This window comes from Grammomys surdaster, unplaced genomic scaffold (assembly GCF_004785775.1).
Source record: "Grammomys surdaster isolate TR1022 unplaced genomic scaffold, NIH_TR_1.0 257, whole genome shotgun sequence".
Lineage (NCBI taxonomy): Eukaryota > Metazoa > Chordata > Mammalia > Rodentia > Muridae > Grammomys > Grammomys surdaster.
The window spans coordinates 4,284,759-4,305,571 of NW_021604698.1; positions in this window are offsets into that span (position 1 = coordinate 4,284,759).

Sequence of the window (20,813 nt, forward strand, 5' to 3'; positions counted from 1 at the left end):
GAGAGAGAGAGAGAGAGAGAGAGAGAGAGAGAGAGAGAGAGAGAGGAGAGAGCGCTAAGCAACCATGATGATGAGAGGTGCTGTTAGTGAGAGCCATTTCCTATCAGGCAAAAGAATGAGTCTCCAGAGATTTTAATATTCGACTTACTGATATTATTAACATACTTGCTATAGCCTAGACTATTGAAATTTCATGAACACTCCATCTTGATTTAACTGTCTCTCTTCATATCAAAGATCCTAGGCTAGAGCCTAAACATCTGAGTGTGTATATATTACATAGACCTGGGGTGTTCCAAGATGAAGAGTGCACAGCTATGGCAATAATAAAATGGGACCATTCCAGGGACTGGCTTTCAACTTTCAGTAGGACAGTCTTCCACCACATATTTGCCCACCTAGCCCCACCAGCTCCAACAACCGACTGCCAAGTAAAGGCGTAGAGCATCGGTCTCGCCCTGTTTAGATGTTATGGGGCTTTAATGTTTTAGAAGCTTGACAGGGAAAATGTCTGTTTAGAACTTCTATCGCAGGGCAGAAAAAGACTACGTTTGGAATGATACCTTTGAGTTAAAGTCATTCTTTCACCTTGAGTGGTTTCCCTTTCATGCTTCCTCTCTATCATTTGGTATTTGCTGTTCTTCTTGTTCCTGATAAGGACTTAAGGATGGGTGGTTTAGTTTAGCTTATAGAGTAAGAAGGAGCACAGTCCAACATGGCCCGGAAAACAGTAGCGGGAGAATGACAGCTGGTCACACCACATTCACAGGCAAGAAAAGGCAAGAAACGGACAGAAAATAGATGATGGAAGAAAAGCCCAAAGCCTGTTTTATTGGGTCTCTTTCACCAGTAAGAACAACTGTGATCGAAACTTGACCAAAGTCTGGAGAGGAGGGTGATGAAAGGGTGCATAATCTTGATAGGTTGGGTTGTAAATGAATGAAAGGCTCTATAATGTAGAAGTGGGTTTTTTGCTCACCAGGGGAGTCAAGAGAACAGACACCTACCATTGTGATAGTGGAAATACAAGGGATTGAGAATCAGCTCCCAAACAGTCCCAAGAGGGTAACAGAGAAGAAACCTTAAGTATAGGCTTTGGTACTTATGGGTTTACAAGGTAGAAAAGGCTGTCCAGCTTCAGTAGGGCCAGAAGGTGACCTCGTTTATATGTTCAGAGTTACTGAAGGACTAAGAAGCACAAAGCATCAAACCTAGCATGCAGTAGGTCTTCAATTATAAATGCTTGTTCTTTTTCCCTTGAAAGGAGAAACTTATAATTAAGACATCATTGAAAGAGATTTCCCAACTCTCTTTCATTAACTTCCTCTGGATCCAGCCAGTCTCATTACTGTCAGCATGCTCATTACCTTCAAAAGGAATTCTTCATGTAAAGGGTCTGCAATTAGGGAACCAGAGAGCGCTCAACACCTGGAAAGGGAAGGCTGCAGCAACTCATTGTCTTGCCTGTCCTTCTTGCACCTGTCATCAAGAGCCCCCAGTGCAAATAGCAAGTGTATAACCCTGGCCATTTACTAAGTTAGTTCATTTCCTATTTGAAATATTGGTTGCAAATTTTTCTGAGAATCAGAGCTTTGGAACATATAATTAAGTAATTAGTGCATGCTTTTGCTTGCACTTGAATGTTTTCTGCTTTCTTTCCACTGTTGTAGCTATTGGGTATCCAAAATAGATAATAATGCCTCCAAAGCACGCTTCATTTTCAAAAACAGGGGGCAGGGCCCAGTGTCTTGATGAGAGCTTCCACATTTTAATTCAGATGAAGTGAGACTAAATTTATCTTGTTGGAACATTTGAGCCAGTCTGCAAGGCAGTTCAACAGTTCAGGCTTACTGTAATTAACTGTCAAATGAGAGACTGGGACTTAGCAGAGAACTGCAAGTGGATCAGCATCAAAAGGCTTTAAATTCTGATGAAATTTTACAACAGAAATGGCCTTTCGTGGAAACATGCCTCTAGGTCCATAGTTCAGAGCATAAACAGAAGCAAGAGGAGATTTTCAAACACACTGCTTGAACCCCCATTAGTCTCCTGTGCCCTTTGTGGTTGTCGCTCATGCCCCTGTCCTAGAAACATTAATTCAGGGTTTCTAGTACCCTTGTCCCTGATGAACTTCCTGCTGGATTGCCAGTGCACAAGATAAAGGTTCTCTGAGGCTACAGCTGTTGAGAAGCTTGCACTGAGCTCTCCTACACCCATTGCGCACAAAGTTCTCCTTGGCCAACTGTTCTTCTCCACACATACACACAGCAGATTGCTCAGTTTCACCACAAAGTCTGGGCAGAAGTCAACAAGCCATTCACAGGTCAGTGAGTAGATGGAGAAATCGGTCTCATAGAGACCACTGTCAGAAAAGTAGAGGTGATCCATTTTTCATGCACAAATTTCCATGACAACAGAAGACCACTCATCCTACAATGACTAGGTGAAAAACTCTTGACAGTTATCTCAGTAGAGAATAGTACTTAAGAGAGATATACAACTGTTTGCTAGAATATGAGGTGCACTAGAAGTCTCTAAACTGTGCATACTGGATAAGGAAACTTTAGAATTTTGCATGTCATGCAGTAATTCAAATAAATACAAATATGTGAACAAGAAAATCTGGTAACATATAATAAATTTATTTTCAATTCGATGTTAAAGGTCTGGAGAATAATAGCTTCTGACTCTGAATATATAAACTAAGGCATAACTTTGCACTTCAGTGGCTCCTGTAAATGGTGCATCCATTTTACTATGTCATAACAACTATCTCTGATCAGTCAGCCTTCTTGTCTTACTAGATATGTAAATAAAAAATAAAATACAATTATTTTTAATTAGATTAGTAAGAGGAAGTGCAGTGAAAATAAGAAAACATAGCATACATTACTATAACACGTAAAAAGCCCTTCACGTAGAAAAATGCATTTGTTGTATCAGATCAGTCATAGAACAATTACATGGCATTTGCAAACATTGGGTTTGATGGCCTATACTTCACAATGTTAACAATAAAATAATAAAAGGACAGTAAAATTATTCTGCATTACTTACTATCATATAGTCAAATTTAAAAAGGGTTCAGGAATGGCATGCCGTAGTGTTCATTTCAGATTTAGTGTGGTTGCATGGATGTATATTATTTTTTGTCCATATTGTAACTCATAATATTTTTTTAAATAAGAAATTAATAAGAGTGAAGAAATGATGTGTAGTGGAAAGTGCATTCTGTTGGGGAGCAGGAGGGCCTATATTCATTTATATATCAAATATTTTGTCGGTCTTTAAATTAATATGCAAACAATAGAAATGGTATGGTAGTTTCCTCTTTTTCCTTTTATAAAATTTCGTATCTCTGTAGTATGTTTATATCATTCCTCAATCCATCCCCTTTCTAACTCTTGCCACATCCCCTCTTCTGCCTCTCAAATTCTCTCTTTCTTAAAATTATTGTTATGTGTGTGTGTGTGCGTGTGTGTGTGTATGTATGCATGTATGTATGTATGTGTGTATATATGAATATAAAACACAATCTGCTGGCTTCATTTAATGTTCCTCAGATAGATAGATAGATAGATAGATAGATAGATAGATAGATAGATAGATAATTTTGGGAATTTAAAGAAAACTGAAAAAAAAGAATTTGAGAATAAATGGATAGAAGTAGAAGATATTATTCTGAGAGAATTAACCCATACCCAGAAAAACAAATGGCACCAGTTCATTCTTATTTGTGTTCCCTAACTCTGATTCTGCAGATGTGACTTGAAGTAAAAGCAGAATGCTATTAATAGAGTTATTCTCGCCTCCTTTCAATCAGTGTCAGCTAGGTTGACATCTTCCCATTCTTTTATCTTTAATCATCTGCATCTTTCTATTTTAGAACTGCTACTTGCAGATAGCATGCTGGTGGTTTGTGGGATCTCTTTCAAGTCTTATGTTATCATCACTTGTACATGATATATTTAGACATTTGAACATGGTACGGATATATTTAATTGCTAATTAAGTTAAAATTTTCTCTTTATCTTATATGTCTTCAGTGTTCCCTTTTTTCTCTTTAATTAACTTTATTTCTAACATAGTGATGTTTATCCTAATTTTATATCATCTTATTTTGGAGGTTTCTTCAGAAACTTAAAATCATCTGTTGTTAAACATTACTAAACATCAGATTCCAGATGCAATTGAGAAAAACTTGCAAAAGATACCACTGTATTACTTTTCTCAAACTCTGTCCTATTGTTGCCACATGTCTTACCTCCACATATTGCAAACAATCCATGATTCAAATGTTATTTTACCAAACTATAATTTATATTGTAAGATTTCAGTGGTAAGAAAAAAGATGTCTCATGTAGGGAATTGTATAGTGTCTTCATTCCTGTATGCAAGCTTACCTCCTCTTGTCTAGTAAACTTAGCCTAAGATGATTTGGAGTGCAGATCTGATAATAAATAAGCCCAGCTTTTGTATACTTGAAATTTTCTAATAGAAAGATGAAAGTTCCAGACCAGTAACCCTAAGCAAAAAAGCCTGCCAGCTCACAGAGTACAGATCTTATCTCCAATGGTTATTTTAAAGGCAACGCATCCCATTTAGAGTCTTCCTAACTGAGCACACACTTGTGAGTGGGAGGAAACGGCACTGATGTAAGTAAATCTATACCTTACTTATATACTTCATTTTTTTTATTTTTTCTCAAATCGTAATTAATTCACACAGGGCTTATAAACACAGAAAGGCAGGATGTGGGGAAGGGAATGACACTGGAGCGTGGGTGTTCAGGGGGAATACAGATATCTTCAGAACCTGGTATCGGCTAGGTGAAGGTTCAGGGGACAATTCACTATGACTCTGCCTATGACTCGTTTGTCCTTATCTAAGTTGGTATTGTCTGCCAAGGCTACCTATTTACAAGGCCTATGACTACTCAGGCTTATAAATTTCCACAAAAGCTGCCTGTCGACATTAGCTTATAGCCATCTGTTTCAATGTTTTTCCACTGAGACCCAAGACTTGGTGTTAGTATACATGTATGACAGGCCTATTGCTGATTTTAGGCCTATGGCTGATTTTAGGCCTACAGTGTGTAAGCAGGGCTGCCCCTGACATCTCCACCCTTCTCTAAGTATAGAAGGGCTGTGGCCATTCTAAACTTGTGAAGGTGGGGATAGAGGCCTGATCTCCAGTATTTGAAGGGGACCTTGTAATGGCTCCAGTCCCCCTGTCGTTGTCCAGTGAGGCATGAGGGCCATACCCATCCTGATGTCTTTTTCCTGGAGAGGGGATACTTTGTACATCAACCCCTATGCAGTCAGGCTTGTCCCTCAGGGAACCCAGATAGATATTTTTATCTTTTATTTATATTCCCTTGCAGTGCTTAGCCTCGCAGCCTAAGCAAGAATTCAGATCGCCTGTCAGAGGTGGTTCTGGGTGGCCCCTCTCTGCTTGGTCTAGGGGCAGAATTCCCCCCTTTTAGGTTGGGTGGAGATACCCTGTATAAAGTAACAACCTCATCTTGAGTCTCATGGTCCTCCATAGCTAACTTATGATAGTGTATCTGAGTAGGTTTTGCTACCAAATTATCTATCTGTTGTATCACTGAGTTAGTCCACCTATTTGAGGGCCAGGGCCCAGCAGAAAAAAGCAAAATAAATAAATAAATAAATAAATAAATAAATAAATAAATAATGGTCCCAAGATGGAAGGAAATAGGGTTGACAACCTTGGAGGGGCTGCAAACCAATTTTTGTACCAGCATTCATCTGTCTCTTTCTCTCTCTGATTTTTCTTAGGGCCTCTACTACCTATTTCATGCTCTCTTTAACCCTCCTTGTCTTGTCTATGTAAAGGCAACCTTCTTCTTTGAGGGTTGTATACAGTCAAGAGCTGTATACAGCCTTTTTCTATTGTACTAGAGTAAATCAAGTCCAATAAGGATCTTTGCGATTTTAGGACTGCCTCTGGCACCACCAAGACCAACAAAACTTTGCCACAGATATGGGGAAGGACCCTCTTATCCTTAAAGGGAATGGCCCAGACCAGTTCCCTTATGGGGCCGAGGACTGATATGCCTGTCTGATACCACAGAAGGCATAGCTAACTGGCTACCAAAAAGATTAATGAAAAAAAAATAGATATCCCCACAAAGCCAGGACCAACCATAAATACGATGAATAACAATTTACATCCAGGGAAGAGAAATCTCCCTGAGAATCCCCTTCTTTTTCCTTTCCAGGTAAAAATGAATCACCCGTGATGTCTGCTGTTAGAAGTTCTAATCCAGATGCTGGCCTCCAAACTTATACTACTCAGACCTTTGAAGGGCCACTGACAAGAACATCAAACAGCTAGAGATTGACATCAGTAATGTGAAGAAATCCCTCATTTCATCGTCTGAAGAGATCTCCTATATACTTCATTTTAAAAGACGCTCTCTAGTTCAAGTTGTTTCCTGGAGTAAAAGAATACATAACTTAAAGGGAGGAGATAGGTTGCTTGCCACCTGCATTCTAGCTCTGCCTGGCATCACTCTTTGGTCCTCACTCCAATTTCAACACTAAACTCTAGACAGGCTGCTTCAGACTGTAGCCCCTGACCTATCTCTCTTTCCTTAGAGCATTTGCATGAGAAAACTTCTACTAATATCATTTTCTGCATCTTTAACATGTAAATCTCCTGACCCAAAGGTCACTCCTTTGAAGCAGGAATGTAAAGAATAATAGCATACTTACTGACAAGTCCATCCGTGAAAGAATGTGACCATCTGGAAAAGTGTGTGTGTGTGTGTGTGTGTGTGTGTGTGTGTGTTGTGCCCTGAGAAGTATATATATGAAAATGAATCATTTTAGTTGGCAGCATTCACAGACTAAAGAAGAAAAATAACATCTTTACATTGCATGAGAAAGTAATTGAATGCAATCCAACATTTTTCATAGTTTAAAGCTATCTCCACTGAAATCAACAATAAAAGAGACATACTTTAATCTGATAAATGATATCCTTAAGAAGTACAAGATTCTTCTTCATTATAGGTGATGTAAAAAGTTTGTTTACTGTCATCACTCAGATTCAAAAACAAGCTGGATGTTCTAAAAATATAATAGAAAGTGTCTACACCAGTATCTCTGTGTAAAACATAAGTTATAAAGATTTAAAAGAAACAAATAACTTTCAGGTGATATAATAATATATGAAATCTAAAGATAAGTTACAATAATTAACAAATGGTTGTTTGAGTAAAGCTTATACTATTGCAATTACTTTTGCATGTAGCAATAAAAACAAACCTTCAAAAGTATTATTTATGAAAGTATTGAAAATACAAGATTTTATGTATTTAACAAAATAAAATATGTGTAAGCCTGCACATAGGGATTTCTGGGTAAAATGTTGCTTTGAGAAAAGAAGGAATTCTTGAATCAGTGGAATTATATCAAAAGCCATTGATGTGACATGCATGGGAGTGTTAATATGTGGTGCTGTGTGACAACTTAACTTTGAAGCATATGCCTCTGTTGTTCAGGCAACACTTTTAGACTTTATATGACTTGAAAAACCTTTCCAGGATCTTAATTTCCTCCAAGTGAGACATTTAAACTGAAGAACTAGAACATACTGTTCTGTTGCTATGATAAATAATACAACCAAAAGCAACTCGAAGAAGAAAGGGATTACTTCACTTTACTATACAGTCCATCATTTAAGGAAGTCAAAACAGGGACTAAGGTAGGAGCATGAAGCAGGAATTGTGGCAGAACACTGTTTATTGGCCTGTTCACTCAGATTTCCTATATAACCCAGGACCACCTGCCACAGAGAAACATTATACAAAATGGGTGAGCTCTCAGATGTATGACAATTAGCAATCAAAGAAATGCTCTATTAATGTGCTTAGAGGCTAGTCTGATAATGATGATACTGGACTGAGACTTTCTCAGATAACTGTAGGAGATATCCTGGTGACAACTGGAGCTAACTAGAAGATTACCTGAGACAAGCAAATGCTCTCTTTGCACATGGCTTCAGTCTATCTTGGAAAGGAAATTACACTGGAGCAGAGAAACTCAGATCGTGGTGGCCAAGAATGACAGAGATGGAGACAAGATAGGGACAAAGATGGGATAGGGATAGGGGTAGGGGTAGAGGTAGGGGTAGGGGTAGGAGTAGGGGTAGGGGTAGGGGTAGGGGTAAGGGTAGGGGTAGGGAGAGGCATAGAAATAGGGAAAAGGATAGGCATAGAAAAAGCAAATCCAGAAATAGATAGAGATCAAAGAGGGAGAGTGAGAAGAAGGGAGAGGAAGAGAAAGAGAGAACACATTGGAATCATGTCCCAGATAACGTACTTCCTCCTGCTAGGTCCTTATTTCTTCAGTCTCTATCACCTCCCCAAACAGCAGGACCAGGTTGAAACAAGTGTTTTATATGTGACCCATAGGAGGTATTTCATGTTCAAGTCATAACACTCCATCCCTCACCCCCCAAAGACTTATGGATATCTCATAATGTAAAGTATATTTAGATCAATTAAAAAGTTCCCAAAGTCTCAGCTGCAGCATCACCCAAAAGGCCAACTGCAAAGTCTCTTCTAAGAATCAAGGCCAAGTTCTTAGCTGTGGCATCTTATGAAATTTACAAAAAAAAAAAGTTACATGCTTCTAAGATATAATAACCACAGAGTAAGCATCCTATTCAAAATAAGAGGCAAAGACAGAGAAAGCACAGTAGTCTAAAGCTAAATCACAAGTCAACAACGCAAATATTACACCACATAGACCTATGATAGACACTTGGCTGTATAGTGCCATGACATGAGCTCTAATGGTCTTGAATAAGATTTCTATGCCCTATTGTTTGTAGCTAACTTGGCCCTTCTGTTGGTGCCAGTAATTTCTTTTCTTGGAAAACATTCTATGTTCCTGGCATATCTAACATCTTGAGGTCTTCACTCTGTCTTCAGAATCAACTTATCATGTCACACTTCACCCTCTCAAGGATTTCTGGCAGAGACCCTAACACCAGCCCACATTGTCTGGACTTCCAGGCATTCCTTGAAACTATGAAATGCACTCACAACTCCAGTGAGCATCACCTGAACAATGTCTATGTCTTCTATCGGTTCCAGCAGTAGCCAAGTAACCTCTATCTTGGATGACCAAACACAGAGAACCACTTTCATGCAAACAGGGTCCTCAAAAGCCACTATTTCTCAAGGTAAAGTCTTTCAAATGGGTTTTTACTCTGCAGACTAGTGCCTGAAATGCAAAGGGGCTGGCCAATTCCTGAGATGCCCTTGACATATCAGTTGAATTATCCCAGTGCAAAGTATTCAGCTTTTCGTTAACAGCCCAAATTTCTTCAACAGTCACAATTTTCTCTGCCCCAATTCTGTGTGTTTCTGACCAAACTAAAAGCTTGTTAAATCTCTCTGTCTCTGCTCTATGCCATCAACAGCCATCATAAGCCTACATAAAAGAAGCTACAACTAACTGTGCCACAACCTAAAGCTTTGCTGCCTTGAGTTTATCTGTCCAACTAATGTCAGCATTAAACTCAGCTCCAACAAAATGCTAGAGTATGGATCAAGAGTCCACAAAACAGTGCAGGCAATGTAACAGCAACGCCTCACGGCCTACCTCATTTCAACTTGTTACATGTTGTTTCTTTCCCATCTGGAAAGTTTGCAGTAGAGCCCTTATAGTCTACATTTCTGATGGGCCACCTGAGCCCTGAGCTATCTACTAAGCTCCCCTTCCTGCACTCTAGGCTTCTCCCCTCTGTTTCTGTGGGCTTCTGCAAGTTCTCCTTGCAGACTACTCTCCGCCACATTTCTTGAATAAAGTCATAGCAGCAACCACAGTCTAATGCCAAGTTTCTGGACTAGGCTTTTCATCACTGTACCCAAATATCTGGGGGTCAGGGGTAGGGCAAAGGAAAGGAAATATTTGAGTTCACATTTTCAGTGGTTTCATACCACCCAGAAAAGCCAGGCTTTAAGCAGAGCATGCCATATCAAGGTGGCCATATATTTAGAATGTGGTGTAATCTTCAAAGACATTCCCCCACGACAGTGTTTTTCCTCCAAGACCTATCTTCTAAAAGTTCCATCAATTAGTGTCACACACTGATGACAAGGCACTCAGCATGAATCTGTGGCCAATATTTCATATGCACCTCACAGGAGAGAATACAATTTCTGTCCATGAATTTACTTGAATTTCTGCTAGTTAATAATAGGGTAAGGTGACTTTGTGGAAAGGACCTGCGTCAACTCTTAGAGCTTGGAGAAATTCAATCTAATAATGCTTGTTGAATATTTATGTCTTTGTATGGTTTATAACATCTTTGTTTTCCCCAACCCTTATTATTACTTATGTCTGCTCCTCTGTTCAGTACTTAGCAAGCCCCGAGGCTAACCAATAACAGGGTAATGTTCTGCACTTCAGTCAATGAACTTTAACAGAAACCAATGCATTTTAACTGAATTTTTGTTTATCTCAAGGAGCACATTTTAATGGAATCAATACATTCTTGCTAAAAGCCACATGAATCCATTGAAAAGCATACATTCTTACTGAAAACAATATGCAGCTTTATAATGTCTGTATGTTTAGGGTAAGCAAAGGCATACATTGTAGCCATAACCAATATATTTCTGTGGGGCTGATACTCTGAAAGCCTTGTTTCATAGTGAAGTCATTTCATTTTTACACAGTTTAATACCATATTCCATCTTCCTAAGCCAGTGGGTCAGACTAAATGAAGACTATTATTTATATTACTAAAAGTGTAAACATTTCCAGAAATTACATTAAAATAAAATTAGTTTTAGAAGTTTATATTCATTGAGGTAACAAAAGCTACTGGAAGAAAAGTTTTGAATGGAAAAGTTAAGTTCCTTGTTTATAGTTTTTGTTTATATATATTCAGTCAAGTGTATGTATTACAGTTAGAACTCAGTTACTGGAACTTTAACAATTCTTTTTCTTTTTAATTAAATGCTTACTGGGAGTGGATACCCTTCAGGAGAGATTAGATGTTAAGGCATTTAGAAATTTACAGCCCCCAAAATATCTTCTTCATTCAGCCAAAGGACAGACCCTCATAAGATTCTCTCAATAAATCATTTTCCTCTCCAATATGTAAAATAATAGAAAGTTACAGCTAATTTGAAATGCATAAAAGAACAATGAAGGAAATAAATATAAATAATGACAGCAATAAAATGATCAAAGGAAAATATTAAAGAAGTGGTGTGTGTGTGTGTGTGTGTGTGTTTATGTGTGTGTGTGTGTCCTTGTTATTGTATATCTGTAGTTACCCCTACAAAATTCTCTTAGGTTGGATGAAGACTATTTTCTCCTCCCACATTTACTTAGTGTGCTTCATCTTTAGCCCAAACAGAGATGGGAAGTCATCATATTTTATACAACCAACATTTTGAAAGTCAAATGTGCTTTTTATTTAGAGAATGGTTGCTTATATCCCAAGACATCACTTAATTGGGAGAGTAACCTTGTTCTATAATTTATTCAGCCTCATATCCAAGGGTAGTTTGCTTCCCCAGACATATTCATTTGCCTTTTAGCTTTCTTGGCTAATGACATTTCCATGAGGTTAAAAAAAAAGAAGAAAAGATTTATGTTATAATAAATGTTTTAGCCACAACATACTTACATATACATACACACATACATTACATACATACATACATACATACATACAAACAAAAATAGGTATGTACATACACACATGTATACATACATACAAACAAACAAATGTTTTCAGGAAAACATGAATCATTCTTGAAACTAAAATACTAAAATAAAACATCAAAACATTTCTAGTATACTTGCTTGCTATTTATATAATCAACAAGAAAATTCCCAAAACATTTAGTTGACTTTTCCAATTAGGAATGGTTTGAAGAATAAGAGGAACATCTATATTCTCACTAAATAAAGGAATAAAATAAGAAAAGAAAACTCTATGGAATCAGTTCTAAATCAAAAAATAATGGAAAAAAATTCCACTGTTAAAGCAGTTTCATTGAAAGGTCTTTGGCTTTGAAGTTTCATTGTAAACCTATATTCCCTGAGTATGTTTTCATCTCTGTGAAGATTCTAACTTCTGAATGGTTGTTTTGTCCAGTGCTTACTTTTCCTCATGAAGTCCCACTCAGATACAGCACTGTACCATACAGATGATATATGTTTTTATAACATATCTCTATACTTACCCGTCTTCCATGTGCAGGTTTCAGAAGCATGAACAATGTGAACTATCACACTCAGTCTTTTTAGCCCATGATTTATGGACTGGACTTCCAATCTCACTTGCAGTTCAGAACCGGAGCTCCTGTGGGTCATTTCTCACACCATCACACTGTGCCTCATAGTAGCTGAATAGGTGCTTTCTTCTCTTCCCTCATCCTCCAAGCTCCTCTCCCTTGCATTTCGGATTCTATATTCATATCTAGTCTTCACTAACTCGTTCTAAAGGAGCTTTGATAACTTTCAAATCAGGCATAATATCCTTTAATCCAGTCAAGGTTGTGGATAATGGTTACTTCCTCCACAGATTACACCCGATCTCTAGTACTTTCCAGTTATTAAGTAGTCATTAGGCATTTACTATACTGACTCTTTGTCTTCACCCACATCACGATCCCATTTCTATTTTCAAACCTCCTCCATAACTGCCCCATCCTGAATTTACGTTGTCAGGTTCTTCCTCAGTCCTTAGCACCAACAACATTGAAATCAGGTTGCCCAACACTTTAGCTTCAATCAAGATAGACAGATAAATCATAGATCTACACATAGCTTTGTAGTCCTACCACATTGGCTTAACCAGTCCTCTGAGCCCCGTGTACAAAGGCAGGCCAGATACCTCACATATTTATATGTGTGCCCAACTTAAGGCACTCTTGAGTAAGCAGATCTGCATCTATGGTGTTAGCCAAAAGCAATCCTATCACTCTAGGGACAGACTAATCATGAGAACGTCCTAGAAATGACAGTCCAACCTTTATACCCTAGATGTCTCCAGAAATATAACATTCTGTATCTTTCTTGCAAATCATCACTTTCCATATCTTCCCAAAGATAACTAATAACAATCATCCTCAAAGCCATCAACATTCTTTGCTTAAAGACATGTAAGAACTCCAGATCTCAGAGAAAGATTCCCACGTATACTTTCCTATTTAGCTGAGATCTCACAGTTTGTCTGTCATAGCTTCAAGTTCTGCCAGCATCTTCAGCTTCTGCTGGACCAAGCCTCCACTCACCCACCTTTTCAACTGGCCACCAGGCTATCTAACCATTTTCCTGTCCATTCTTTCACAGATATATGTAAGTAGCATTGGGAAGCAAATCTTGTAACAACATAGATAGAGGTCAATCAATTTAGTTTTATCCAAGTTTAACTGCATTTTCACAGACCTATGAAGACTTTTCCAGTCTTCAAGCACGCACTTTACCCTCATCCACAATGACTTCTTCAAGTCTGAAGTTCCTGTGGACCCTTATAACACAATACTCAATTGCCTCCAATGTAGAGAAAAGAACCACCTGTATTGAAGACCAATCTAGAATCCATTGGTTTCTTCTAACTTTACTCCATCAGTATGTAATGTTACCTCTTATTTTTAAATTCAAATTGTCACAAAAGAAACAGCCCTCACTCCAAAGAAATTAAAGAGATGGTTTATTCTGGAGCCAAATAAGAGTGACCATGGGCCAGAAACATACATTTAGGTTTTCCTAAAAGATTATGTTTTCATATGGTAACAGTTCGGTGAAGTATTTGAGAAGCAGAGCAAATACTACTGCTACTACTACTGATAATAATAATAATAATAATAATAATAATAATAATAATGATAATAATGACTTTTCAAGTATATTGGTGGGCATATCAAGTATACGGGCAGTAGAAAAGTAAAGAAAACTCTACTATAATCCTCAGATGGTGGAAAGAAGAGGTATGTTTATACATTCCAAAGAGTTGACCTAATGGTCCCTTACAGAAGGGGACAGTAAGTGACTACTTAAGAGGCTAATGATGCCTACTGGAGTTGGGAACTGAACTTGAAACATCCTAACCTCCCTACATCATTGAAGTTATAATCAATCAAATGAGCCTTTAAAGTCCTAGTTTGCTTCTGTAAGCAGTTCTCATGCACAGAATCTGCCCCATCTTCTACTCTTCCAAAGGTCACTTACTCTGGTCAGAGAGTCATCGTCTCTGGTCTTTCTATTGCTACCTATCTTTCTTTTTTGAGGGTGTCCATTGGTTACTAATTATCGCTGGGCTTATAAATCTATACAATTTGTAACACCTGACATTCAGCATATTTAAATGAGTATATATCTGCCCTTTTCTAAAATTCCCACCATCCCTGGTTTCCCCAGACTTTTTAATACTGTCTTATTCTAGTGTCACTCCAGACAGAACAGGACACGTACTGACTTCACTGTTCCTCCAGTGGCATCCCTCATTTAACCTACTGAATACTCCTCCAGCCTATTCTGTTTTTTACTACCTGTAACAATATTAGCTATGTATACCATCCTCTCTTACTTAGAATTGTATGTGTCTGTTGTAGATGTTCTTACTCATTCTCTGTACCACCTCTAAGTTGACCATCTGCCAAGAAAAGCTTAAGTGGGCAAATATTCAGATAAATCTATAATTATTGCTTGCAAAATAAAGTACAAACTTTAAAAAGTATGACCATCATTCTTTGTTTCCTCAGCTTCCTCATCTTCCAGCATATCTCCTTGACCATCCTGCAGATTCTTTCTGTACAAAGGCTGCCTAAGCTTCCAGGGTTCAAAGGCCCTTTGTTCTTTTCTCTTCTCTTGCCCCTCTTCCTGTTTGTGAGCACACAATGAACTGACACTCACGCCAACACAGAATAGATATCATTGTCTCCTTTGAGACAAACAGATAAGACTCTATCATAACCTAAATATGGTAACTTTTGTGTCAGTGACTTACATTTGCTATCTAGTCCTCTACTTTATTTTTTTTATGTAAAAATAAAAATATAGAACAGAGAATGCCTGATATAGTACTAGTATATCTGGATATATGGGAAATTTTGAAATCACTAGTACCTTTACCATTGTTGCTGTTGCTCTTCAGTGTTCATCTTAATTTCTAGGCTCTCTCACTTATTCTGTAAGTATTTCATGAATGAATAATTTATCATTGTTGTGTATATATGTATGATTAAAAATCTCTTGTTTTGACAATGATTCTATTATTTATTGTTTCCTTCCAATAACTTCTAAAGTAATCTTTCCAAATAGATATTCATTAAATTTTTATTGATTGTATTTCTTAGTGCTTTTTTATTTCTGTGGAAAATAGAAGAATAATTATTTCTCATATATATTAGCTTTCTGCATGACTGGCATTTACAATTTCATGTACATAATAAATTTATAGAGTCTATGTTTGAATTCAACTAAATCTTATTATTTGCTATTTAAGAGACTTTCAATAAGAAATTAAAGTCTAGACTCTTTAAAGTAAGCCAGTATAATACACTAAAACTTTGTGATTTGTTTTAAAGCTTTTGAGATTATCATTTCTGTGTTCAGTCTAATAGTAAAGGCCCCATGTTTCAGTCATAAATATGTCTACATTTTAAAACTTTTAAGGTTCATGGGTTAAAAGTAAATACATATATGTACATTTACTTAAGCAAGGAAAAGATTATAAGCTCAATCAAGCTATGTTTGGTAACATAAATTTCTATTATTCAGATATGATAAATGATAATTATTTACATGATTTCATTATAATACAATGATAATTACATCATCGTAAAGAAAGTTAATAGTTTTTTTAGATTTTTTCCTGAATCTGCAACCATGCTAGGTGGCCATTGTGCTAATGATATTTGCTATAGCTTCTGTGCTGACTATGACAATGTCTTCCATTATAGATAAGAATCAATAAACTCATAGTCTGAATTGACAGACATTGTCAAAAATGATCACTTCTAAAGGCATTGCAACATACCTTTTGATCATAGTTTCTACGTCAATCAAAATGCTAATTATCTTCCACTCATGTCAACAAAATCAGCAAATGCTAACACTTGAAAAAACAGGGAGGCTAGCTGTTTAAATTCCAACCTTTTTGGGTGGCAATTTTTACATTCTTCACATAGTTCTGATCCACAAGATTTTGTCCCATAGATGAACAAGAATTAAGAAATACCAACTGTCTGACAGTCCCTCATCAGAAAGCGTATCCAAGTACTAGAGGAACTGAGTATAAAATAACATTTAAAAGGCTACAACTGAAGACAAAGACACTTGTCCATTTCTATATCACATGATCTGTCTTCATCAGATAAGTAAAACAGTAAACCAGACTGAGCTTATAGCACTCTCGTTTCAGTGTATATTGAATGACTCGTGACAGGTTTTGAGTGCTTCATCACTAGAACAATGACCATCCAACTCATTCTGTGCTAGTTCTGACACGCAATGGACTCTTGGAATTTAAACAATATAGAGCACTAACCTATGGCAGTGACTTTTAAATTATTTTTCTTACATTTGACATTTTATATGAAAATTATAGATGCTATTAAAATGTCTATCGTTGAAGTCAATTTAATATAGAATTGGACTTGTCAATGACACAGATGACATGGTTACACATGACCTGTCAAAATCAGTAGAGTGTGCCCTTTGCCTAACCTGCAGTTACCCATTAATTTAAAACTACTTTCACTGTTCCTAAACTCTGAAAAGACTTAAATATTAAGAAGCAATGTATGTTCTGTGCAGCTCGGTTAAAGCATTTGCCGTAATTGAAGGGACTCAGGCCAGCTCGAGCATGGAGGGCATGACTCTGGCAGGCTTTTCCCTTTCCCATTCTCTGCCTTAATAAAAACCATTAGATTACATTCCTAAAGCTATCCACCAAGGTCTACTCCCTTATTTGGCCACTTCCTCTTCCTGAGGCTCACCACCAAGGTCCAGCTATCAGAGTTTGAATCCCAGAAATCAAAATCACCCTTTTGGCTCACCTAATTAACATGCCTAAAAATTAAATGCCTCATCTCAACCTGAGGTCTACCCCTTTACCTCCATAAACTGTCTTTTGCCTATGGGCTATGTCTGTCTCTTCTCTATCCAGAGGCAGTCCTTTGTCACTCTGGGACAAATATTTCTGGCCCTTCTTCTTGTTCCTTCCACCTTTCCCCTTTTCCTCTATCTCCTGACTTTTTTTTCTTGTTCCCTGACTTTTATCCTTCTAGGACAAATCTCTTTTATGCTGAGAATTTACTATTAGGGGTCCTGGACCTATACCGTTCCCTACAATAATCATTTGCCAAAACAATAATTAGCCAGACTTGCCATATGGGAGGGACACTGGAGAAGTAAGCCAATGATGAACTTCAGAAGTTTTTTAGTCTTGTGAGAAATGAAAGCTATTCTATGTTGATAATCAAAGCCTTTAGAAGATGGGATCCCAACACTTTAGGGGGTGAGGCAAGAGAACTGCATGTTCAGGACCATAATAGACTACATACAAAAACCATGTATAAAAAAATAAAAATAGCTGTCCCAACTATAGCCCTTTTATGTTTCAGTTATTGATCTATGTGCAATGCCACATATAAAATAGAAGACCGTGTAAACTACAAAATCTGTTACTCATATCAAATAATGGGTCATTTAATAGAGCTATGTCAAAAACATTCTTCTGAGTATATCTGAGAGACGTGAAACTTTCTAGTATAGAATGATGGAAGAGCCAGGCATAACAGAGTAAGCCTGCTATTCCAGAGAGGCTGAAGCAGGAAGAACTTCAGTTCCAAGTCAGCCTGCGTTATTTAAGAGGACTTTGTCTAAAAATCAAAAACGTTTAAAAATTAATTTCTAAAAGGTGATGGATTAGGGTTACCATACCTGAATGTGATTTTTAAAAAAATATAAAATATCTAATTTTTCTAATTTCTAACTCTGAGTATCTTTGGATGGGTCACTAAATGTTGGTTAACCTTAGGGATGAGAAAATATAGTGTTCTGTTAAGGTGATACGACAAATATCAAGGACAAGGGCTGTCTTGCTAATGTTTAAGGAAAGATAAGAATAATGAGAAGAAATTGACAGTACAACAATCCAGAGGAAGCACACAAACAGATGCAATATTGTGGGGAATGATTAGCTCGAGCGTGGGCATGAGCGTGGATCTCTGTTTTGTTGTGGGTCCCTCACATCTTCTGCCCCAGGCGGCTCAAGGAGGCACTGCCCATGGGGAGAAGCAGAAGCGTCCACCGGAAGTTCCACTGAGTAGGTTCCATGCATAGCACTGGGCAGGCACTGTGCTGTGAGAAGTGGCCAGGGCGCACCTGGGTGTGGTGAGTCCTTCACTCAGCCTGAGGTTCTTCAGGGCTGGTAGGGCTCTCAAGTGGGGATCTCCGGGCCAGGAGGCAGCCAGGGACCAACTGGCCTTCATTCTGGGGCTCCCAGAGGCTGCTGGGAAGCACAGCGGCGGAATGGAGGCAAGGGGTGTGCAGGCACAACCAGCCTGCACACTGAGAAAAGCGAGGGAGGGAGAGGGAGAGCTCTGGACTGTGCCCACAGAAAAGAGATTCTTTCGTTACTTGCTTTGCTTGAAGGCATCTGCTTGTCTAGCTTGCTTGTGGTGGGCCTCCACAGTGGAACATAGAGATGTCCTCAGGCGACTGCAGCTACAGTAGCTCATTAAAGGCCTTCTTCACGGTTCCTCACTGTGCGGCCCTAACGACAGGAGGACGTCTGGGGTTCCAAGAGCTTTATTGACATGGCGAATGATAGATGGTCTGGATGCACTCCGCTTAGGTCGGGGTGGACCTGACTTAAATAGGAAGGGAGGAGGGAGGAGGGTCTGGGGAGATTTCTCATTTGTATGTAAATCTCTTGAGGCTGCAGCCTGTAGTCATGCCCTCTACCTGTAGAGGGGTTGGTAGGAGCATTGCTCTACATGACTGAAAAGTGTGGGTCAATGGAGATCTTCACCATGTGTCAGGAGCCTGGATTCTGGGGTCTCCAGGCTATTTCCAGCCAGCACTTCTACCAAAACCCAATCCATCCTGTCACAGTCCCACACAATGTAACGGAGGCTCAGTGACTAGATCAATAGTAAACGGGAAGTCTGAAACCTGAGAATGGAAAGGATTAGAAACCATGGAGCAGGTCATGGACTGTGGTGTTTCCTTTAAGCCAAAGACTTGGAATTTTAGTCTAAATTGAAATAGTTGAGCTTTATTCTAAATAGAAAGAGCTCAGTTTTATTCTAAACTGAAAATGGACGCCAATTAGAGTATTGGAAGCAACTGGAGTGATCACATGTATGTTTTAATTTCTTCCTGTCCAAGTAGGTAAGATGGCCAGAAAACCTGGTGCAGAAAGAGAGTACTGTAATTGGACTTTTACAGTGGCATCAGAGATGGCGGTGATTTGGCCTTAGTTTGTATATAGAGTGCCAGGCTAATTTCTAAACTGCAAATAGGCTTTCTAAAGAATTCTGGTAGGAGCTCTCGGGTAGAATTTTTTGGGTAACTTATGTATACTAACATATCATCTGCAAGTGGTCATATCTTGACTTCCTCTTTCCCAAATCTGTATCCCTTTGATCTCTTTTTGTTGTCTAATTGCTCTGACTAGAATCTTGAGTACTACATTGAATGGCTAGGGAGAGACTGGGCAACCTTGTCTTGACCCTGATTTTAATGGGATTGTTTGAGTTTCTCTCCGTTTAGTTTGGTGTTGGCTATTGGATTAATGTATAGTGCTTTTATTATATTTAGAATTGCATGCTGGTAAAACCACTCTGGAGATCAGTCTGGTGGTTCCTCAAAAAATTGGGAATAGTTCTACCTAAAGACCCAGCTATACCATTCCTGGGCATATACCCAAAAGGTGGTCAAACATATAACAAGGACACATGCTCCACTAAGTTCGTAGCAGGCTTATTTATAATAGCCAGAAGCTGGAAACAACTCAGATGTCCCTCAACAGAAGAATGGGTACGCAAAGTGTGGTACATTTACACAATGGAGTACTACTCAGCTATTAAAAACAATGACTTCATAAAATTCACAGGCAAATGGATGAAACTAGAAAATATCATCCTGAGTGAGGTAACCTAGTCACAAAAGAACACACATGGTATGTACTCACTGATAAATTTCTATTAGCCCCCAAATTCACAATGCCCATGATACAACCCACAGACCATATGGAGCTGAGGAGTTAGGAAGACCAGGGTGTAGATGCTTCAGTCCTGCACTGAGACGGGAACAGCATCATCAAAGGCGGTGGAAAGAGGTGAGGAGGGGGAAAAATAAGGGGGCAGTATTAGGTACTGGAGGGGACAAGAGGGAAGTACAGAGGGTCAGGAAATTGAATAAAAATATATGTGGAGGGGAAGAAGGAAATGGGGACAGCCACTGTAGGGTCGCAGATGCCAGGGAAACAACAGGCTCCTAGGACTCAACCAGAATGAATTTAGCAGAGAAGAGGAGCTAGAGTCTGTAGAGACTACCTCCAGTAGATAGGCACGGCCCCGGGGTTGAGAGATGGCTCCACATATCCATCTCAAAGTTTTTAACCCAGAAATGTTCCTGTCCAAAGGAAGAACAGGACAGAAAATGGAGCAGAAACTGAAGGAAGGGTCATCTGGGGACTGCCCCACCTGGGAATTCATCCTGTCTGCAGACACCAGTCCCAACACTGTTGCAGTTCCAAAGAGACACTTGCTGACAGGAACCTGGTATGACTGCTCC